The sequence below is a fragment of the Bidens hawaiensis genome, unplaced genomic scaffold (genome assembly GCF_021521415.1).
Source record: "Bidens hawaiensis isolate Kalapana, Puna unplaced genomic scaffold, B.hawaiensis_p1.1 tig00041055_1, whole genome shotgun sequence".
In the NCBI taxonomy this organism is placed as follows: domain Eukaryota; kingdom Viridiplantae; phylum Streptophyta; class Magnoliopsida; order Asterales; family Asteraceae; genus Bidens; species Bidens hawaiensis.
Window position 1 is genome coordinate 117,821 of NW_027505689.1, and position 8,047 is coordinate 125,867.

At 32.1% G+C, this 8,047-nt stretch overlaps 1 long non-coding RNA gene across 1 annotated transcript; it reads left to right on the plus strand.

Moving 5' to 3' along the window:
- Nucleotides 1-6,981: 6,981 nt before the first annotated feature.
- On the plus strand, nt 6,982-7,776 carry LOC143614783 (uncharacterized). Its single transcript, XR_013150350.1, has 3 exons — nt 6,982-7,265; nt 7,332-7,416; nt 7,622-7,776. It is a non-coding gene; the product is annotated as an uncharacterized LOC143614783 (long non-coding RNA).
- The last annotated feature ends 271 nt before the right edge of the window (nt 7,777-8,047 follow it).

Genomic DNA, 8,047 nt, shown 5'->3' on the forward strand with positions numbered 1-8,047 from the left:
ATATAAGGATTCATTATTGTTCAATTTTTATTTGTCTCATGTATTTCAGCATACACAGCATCTCTTTCCTTTATCAGGGGTTCTACCAATTGATATCTTTCCAAAAATAATTCAAAGTCAATTTCTTGATTTGTATCTTCAATTTTTGGAAGCTTAGAAAGCTCCTCTGCCAAACCCTGATCAATGAACCTACAAAATCCTTCAAATTGTATCTGATTAAATCCAGGTATTGTGGACATTGCGTCTATCCCGGATTATTTTGAAATTGTAAGTTATTTATATTCATCCATATCGAATTCTAAAAAAAAAAAAAATACCATTTAGGCTGGCTCATTATCCATCAAATATCAAATAAAATCCTATAGATCTAGCAATGATGGAATTTCGATTCTATGAATCTTTGACTGGAATCTATGAGATAGGTGAAATAAAAATTGATACTGAACTTATTTTAAGAGATGCAACTGGAACGGAATTTATAAAACAGTCCTAGAAAAAGAATTCTACCATTTAGGCTTACTCTGCTTTGGGATTTTTTTAGAATATCAAATATCAAAACTGATTCAGTTTCTTATATTATAATGTATAATATAATGTATAACGGTATTGAAATTCTAATTTACTTGAATATAATATTGAATACCAGAAAACTATATGAATGTTGTATTTATTAACTTAACATTAACACGCGCGGATATACCTAATCTATATTTCCGTCTTCTCTATTCTTTTATTGCCCTCCTGTCCTGTCGTCAATTGACATATACAATAGCAGTTAATTTATGCATGTGTTTATGTTGTTCAATGTTCACGATAACGAACATTAGCAGTAAGCCAGTAACATGGTCTTTTTAATTGTTGTTTTTGAAAAGAAGTCCAAGTAAATAGCATATTAAACTAGCAATATAATATTTGCCTTGTATCTTTTCAATGTTTTAAGGTAAAAAAAAAACACAAAGTAAGAAGCCGTTTTAAACTGTTTATTTTTTTTCTAGACGGTGTTGCGATTATTAAAATGCATTAATGCTTCTATTATGGTATGTTGATGAATAACGATGGTCTTCTAAATTTACGAGTCATGACATTTGTTTTTCTTTTGATGTTATCAGATCTTTATATTAATGAAACAAAGAACTAGAAAAAGATTTAGTGCAATGCAAGGCTCAACATCAAATTCAAGGTAACAAGAAGATCAAAATCAACCATTTCAATCTGCACAAGATTACATTAATGTTGATGGCGATGAGAACCTTGATGCACCTCATAATCAAAATGTTAATGAGACTGCAAGTGTAGATCCCGATGACAAAGATGATGTCTCGCTTAAGCGTAAGCTTGCAAGAAAAGCTAAAGTATGGGAGGATGTTGAAGAAGTGACTCTTCCCGATGGGACTGAAAAAGTCAAATGCATTCATTGCAATAGACTTTTGTCTGTAAGCACTGGCAAGCCTACATCAACATGGACAAGACATCTAAAGGGTTGCATGAAACGGAAGCAATATTTAAGAAGGATGGAAATTGGAGAAGACGAGAAATTTGGAAATTGGACAAGACTTGTAGTAAACTTTCTTGAAATTTATTATTATTATAATTCAATTATTGAATATATTGTTGATTTATTGTTTCAGGTTTTTATTATAGTGGTTCGGGACTTTTGTTGAAAATGCTCTATGGAAATTGGAGAAGACGAGAAATTTGGATGGCCGTTTTGGTTTTTTATGAAAAAACATTACCTTGTTTTCGCTACTTCGTATGTTTATTTTTGTTGGCTTTATAAGTTCGTATGGTTATTTGGACTTATTTTGGTGGTTTGTATGGTTATTTTGGTTGGACTTTTTATGTTAAACTTTTATTTGAGACTTTCAAGTTTCAAATTACGCGCCTCTCTTTATTTATTACTGCACTAGTTAATGCTAAATCGAGCTTATCGAGTCGAGCTTTGGCGAGCTTATTCGAGCCTAGGCTCGTTATAAAGAGTTTTCGAGCCAATCGAGCCGATCTCGAGCTCTAAGATGTCAATACGAGCCGAGCTCGATCCTGAAAACATAGGCTTGAGTCGAGCTCGAGCTTCAGAAAATCATAACGAGCCGAGCTCGAGTAGTGCATAGCTCGGGCTCGGCTTGGCTCGTTTGCACCCCTAGTGTTCAGGAAATCCAAAATTCGAAAAAACCCGAAATCCAAATAATCCGACCTGAATTCTTATTCGGATCAGATTGATCCGAATATCTGAATAACTAATTCGTATTCGGTTAGAGATTTCAAAAAATTCGGATAGTTTGGATTATTCGGGTATCCGAATATATAACATGTGTTTTAATTATTTGAAGTTTGGCTTTACTCGTGTACTGTTTTAGTTTTTAAAATGATTGTGGATCGTGGATTTAATTATACTTTTCTTTGAATTTTGACTTTTGTTTGTGTACGTTTTATTTTAATTTTCCAGTTTTGTTTTTATTATTTTGGATTATCTGAATCCGATCCGAATTACCGAATCAATTCGGATCGGATAGATACACCCCTGATTCGGATCGGGTTTCGAATAGGGTCCTCAAAATTTCAAATCCGAACAATCCGAATCGAATAAACCAAATACTCCGTTATCCGATCCCGACACCACTAGAAACTTTTGTTATACAATTTAGCCTTGGCTTTCCTTTTATGTTCTCTGACTCTCTCTATTGTTATCTTCTTGTTTTTAATTGAAAGCGAAGAACCCTAACTTGTTCATTTCACCTAACTTAGAAAGTTAGGATGGTGCCGGAAATCAGTCATGATTTCATTTTCCATTTTCCATCATTTACAGCGTTTAAGCGGTCATAAAAGTTAGACATATTTACTTATTCTTTATAGTTGTTAAAATTCAAACGATTTGTGGTTTGAAAATTGAAATTATGAGTTACCAATTGTCTAGTCATTTGATTGATTAGTATACAATACAATCAGTCAATCATCATTTCTATTCAAAAGTTAGTTGTTGTGATTTAAGTAATTATAAAGTGTCTATTATTTTTGCTTATTCACTAATTGTGTTTTGCAGAAATCGTAAACAGCATGCTGCTGCTGGAATCATCTACAACTGGATCCTATTCCTCTGCCTGCCTAATGTAAGAAACAAACAACTACTGCTTCTTTTTATAATTACTTACTTAACTAGTTATAATTATCTCATGCCATTATTATCATTATAAACTTAATTCGTTATCTATCTATCTATCTCTCTTTGCTCTGTTAAAAGAAAACTTGCCAATCAGTAATTTATTAATCATCTTTACTAATATAGTTTCTTTGTGAATACACTATTAAAAACTAAGTGTAGTCACAGGTGAGTTGTACATTATACCTACACATGTAGGCACACACGTTCTTTTTAGAACCCAATTTATGTTGAGAACCACATAAAGCACCTGTACGTGGTGCATTGATGAACTAATGAGATAGTGTGGTATAACAGATTTAGTTACTTACACTTGTCAATAAATGTATTCAATGCTGAATAATATTTCTAACAGTGTATCACCGATAAACATAGCTTCTAATAGCATATTTACACGTGGATACACTGTAGTATATTCACAGGTGAATACACTACGGTTTTAAATAATATAGTCACCGGTGTTTACTTATACTCAGGGTGAATACACCATATCCAATGAGTATGTGCTTTAAATTAGTTATGAGATACTAACATCGCGTGTTATCGTGAATATATGTATGCACTCTGGTATTTACGTGTCTTAACCGAACAGCACATGCTTTAACCTTAATTAAGAAAATACCACCGTGCAATATAAATATTCAGTAGTCAGTAGTGCCTTAAATTGTGCATTTCATTTGATCATTTCCAAAAGGATACATGCTTTACACAATTAGTTTGAAATCTTTGTTCACATTTTCACAAGATTCCACATCATATTACTCTAATCTATAATTAAAAGAGCATATTTTTCAACTTTGTCTTTATATTAATAACTCCATTATATATATACGTGAAAATTGAAAAACTAAATAATTTATTTTGTGATGCATGCTCTTGCAAAAAACTGTTTTTTTGCCTCGAATCCTCTCTAATACTCACATTTGTGTGTATAATAGAGTTTTTGATGTAACGACAAAGTTAAAAGATGTTATTAATTTTGGATTTGAGTAATATGAATTCGGTAAAAATGTGAATAAAGGTTTTAAAACTAATAGTGTGAACCATGTTTCATTTCCGAAATGAAAGGCGTGCTATGAGCACTATCTAATGGTTGCTTCCTAGCTTTTTTAGCCTAACTCCACCTTGTGACAAAATAGAGAATATATAATCTCGTTATAAAAGATTAAAAGTATAATATTGCTTTCTGTTTTAAAGAAAAGGGTATTTATAGGAAGGTATAATGTGTAAAAATAAGAACCACTAGAAATTCAAAAAACCACTTGAAAAATGAGAACCACTTTTTAGCCATTGAATCTACACGAATATTTCATTACGCCTTGGCCATTTCGTTATTAACATGAAAACGCCTGTTTTTCATCAGTGTATTCACCGGTCAAATGTATTCAATCATTCAATGCTAATAATAGTGAATCACTAGTAAATACAGCTTTTATAGCATATTTACACGTGAATACATTATGGTATATACGTGGTGTATTCACAGGTGAATACACTATGGATTTAAGTAATATACCGGTGTTTACTTGTACTCACGTGTCAATACACTACATCCAGTGAATATGCTTTACGTTAATTATGAAAATACTGATAGAAACCGTGAATATATGTATTTACTCTGGTATTTACTTGTATTCACCGAATAGCACACGTGTTTATATCAGTTAAGAAAATACCACCGCGTCATATAAATATCCACATGGTGCCTCAAATTAGGCGTTTCATTTCCAAAATGATACATGCTTTATACCATTAGTTTAAAACCTTTATTCACATTTTACCAAAGTCCACATCATATTACTCTAATCTAAAATTAATAAGAGCATTTTTTAACTTTGTCTTTATATCAGTAATTTCATTATATATTTTTAAAAATGAAAATTGAAATAAATCATTTATTTATGCTGCGTGTTCTCGCAAAAAAATGTGTTTTGCCTTGAACCCTCCCCTACACACACGTGTGTGTGTGTGCGTGTAAAATAGTTATGGATGTAACGCCAAAGTTAAAAGATATCTAATAATTTTGGATTTGAGTAATATAATGTGGTAAACATGTGATTTTAAACTAATGGTGTAAAGCATGATCATTTCGGGAATATAATCCGTGATTTGAGGCACTATCTGCCTGGAACCCTCCCATACATAATAACTTAACTTCATTGTAAAGAGTTGGCTATATAAAGCGTATAGTGGTAGAAAAGGAAAATAGCAAGTGCTTCTTGTAGTCTGCTTGTTCATATTATTTGTGCTTTTCATTTTCCTAAGATCAGAAAGATAGATGGGTTCTTCAAGTCAAAACATAGGTGAATCGTTTTTTCTTATCGACATTTTCTTTTATAATCTTATATTCATTTTTGCTGATTTTTTGATATGGTGTAGTGTGTTCTTTGGGGCTTTGATTAAATTTGTTGGTTTGAAGCTTTTGGGAGACACATGGTCCTTTGTGTTTTTGTTTGATTAGTTTTGTTCTTGTTACGGCTCTAGGTTTTAGATCTCAAGAATCTTTTTTTTTACAATTATCTGATGAAAAAGTTCATTCAGATTGTTTATATATTTCTATAAACATCTATAACCAAAACGGACATTTCTATGAACATCTGTAACCAGTTTTGATCCAAAATGAGCATTTTAATTCTTAATGGATTAAGTTATCAAAAGTGAATTTCTTGAAGTAATCAGGGTGTTCATACATTTAATGTGTTTGAAGTTTAATTTATGTTTTTATTGATGCGTTACTCTGACGCAATGTATAAAGATCCCGAAAAAACTATGAAATATCTTCTTTTTATGATTTAACTTTTTTTTTGTTTCGCTATCTTTATCTCACACCATAAACAAAAAAATAAATATCGTTTTGGATTTTTCCGTCCATAACACAATCTCTGATTAAAATTTCATTATATTCTTATTTTTATCTCTCATTATAAACACAGAAATAAATAATTCATTTGCTATTTTTTGGTTTTAGTTTTAGGTAATGGTGATGCTGATCTTTATGAGCAGCTATGGTATGAATGTGCTGGCCTTGCTGTTAAAATTCCTCAAAGAGGTGATACGGTATTCTACTTCCCACAGGGCCACTTCGAACAGGTTCGTTTCTCTTTGGTCGTCTGCATACTAGTTAAATTGAGTAATTATTTGTAATCTGATAGTTCGACCACATTTAATACACTTTAATAGAAAAACGTGGCTCCATAATTATTTTCGTTTTTTTAATTTCAATTTTGTTTTGTTTAACCAATTTGAAATGATTATTGAAATTGCACTGAAATTGTTGAAATAACTTGTTTGCTAATGCTAGCTATTTATTTATTTTTTATTATAGTTCTATAAGGAGTTGCCATTTTTTTTGGAAAAGAAAAGTCGAATACATCTATAGCACTAATCTTTTTGGCCCGGATCACTTTTTTACCTGACCCAGTTTTAATGTAGTTTTTTGAATTTAATCTGCGGCTGATATGTACTTATGTACAAGCTTCACTAATTGGCTAAAAAAGTTTAATTATTGCTTATGATTTTTAATTTCTCTGAAAATTGCAACACTGAGAAATCCAGCTGTATTTGGAATTCCAAACAGTTTTATTTTTTAATTTCTTATTGAATAAACCTGTTGCTGTTATAATCTGCTAGATAAATGCATTCGTTGAGGACATGGATGATCCAACTCTACTAACGTATGGATTACCGGCACAAGTTCTATTCAAGGTTGTTGATGTTAAGCTTAAGGTATGTTTTGTCTTTGACCAATGCATTGTATTTGACTATTGTTTAACTTCAGGTGTTTTAATCCTGTATATCTTTGCACTCTTTTTATTTTCAGTTATATTTTTTGCAGGCAAATCCTGATACTGATGAGGCGTCTGCTAAGTTTGTATTGCTCCCAATTGTAAGGGCGTTTATTTTTTATTTGTTAGTTTTATATTGTTGGATTGATTATGTAACATGGATTATTTTCTAGAGGGAAGGTGAGGTGGCATCAGGCTGCATTAGAAGTGTTCCTTTAAAAACTCCTTCAAATTGTTTCCGGAAGATTGTTACCGTTTCAGACACAAGTGGACTTGGGGGATGCGGCTTACCCAAAGCGGATGTTGCAAAAGCATTTCCAATTTTGGTATCTCACATCTCCTTACTTTTAACTATTACAAGCCATATGTTTTAACTAATGTAATCTGTGCAGGATGCGAGTCAGGATCAAGCATCCCAACATTTACTGGCGAAGGATCTACACGGGACAAGATGGGATTTCGACCATGTTTTTCGTGGTACTGCCTGCCTTTTTTGATTTTATAAAGTTCCACTAGAATGAAAAGCGTTTATTTGTGTAATGCTATTAAATTTTGTGGTTTTTTTGTAAGTAATGTTCTAGAGTACCTTTTTAGTTTTTTAACAAGAGATGGTTCGGGACTTTTGACATTAAACGTAAATGCTTCCCAAGCTGAATTAATTGATTTCTGTTTGCAAGTGCAGGCAATCCAAAGAGGCATTTGTTAGTGACAGGTTGGAAGGAGTTTATCAGGGGGAAAAAGCTTAAAGCAGGCGACACTTGCATCTTCATGAAAGGACCGTAAGTATATATTCTTTCTTTCATTTCCTTGTGTTTTTATTAAAAAAAATATTTTTTGTTATTACAAAATGTTTATTATGCTGTGACAGATGCCCAGGTGAAATTTGCATCGGTGTTAAACGAGCGGTTAGTTTACACAAAGAGTTTACAGATTTATCCGGATTAAATATGCGACGTGGCGTTCTACTCGAAGCATCTGTGGCCAGGATGACAGGATGCAACTTCACTGTACTTTACCATCCTAGGTAATTAATCACCTTCTTTGCTTTTTAAGTGAAACGCAAATATTATTATTTAATCGGTATATGGATTTACTGCTTGCAGGATGA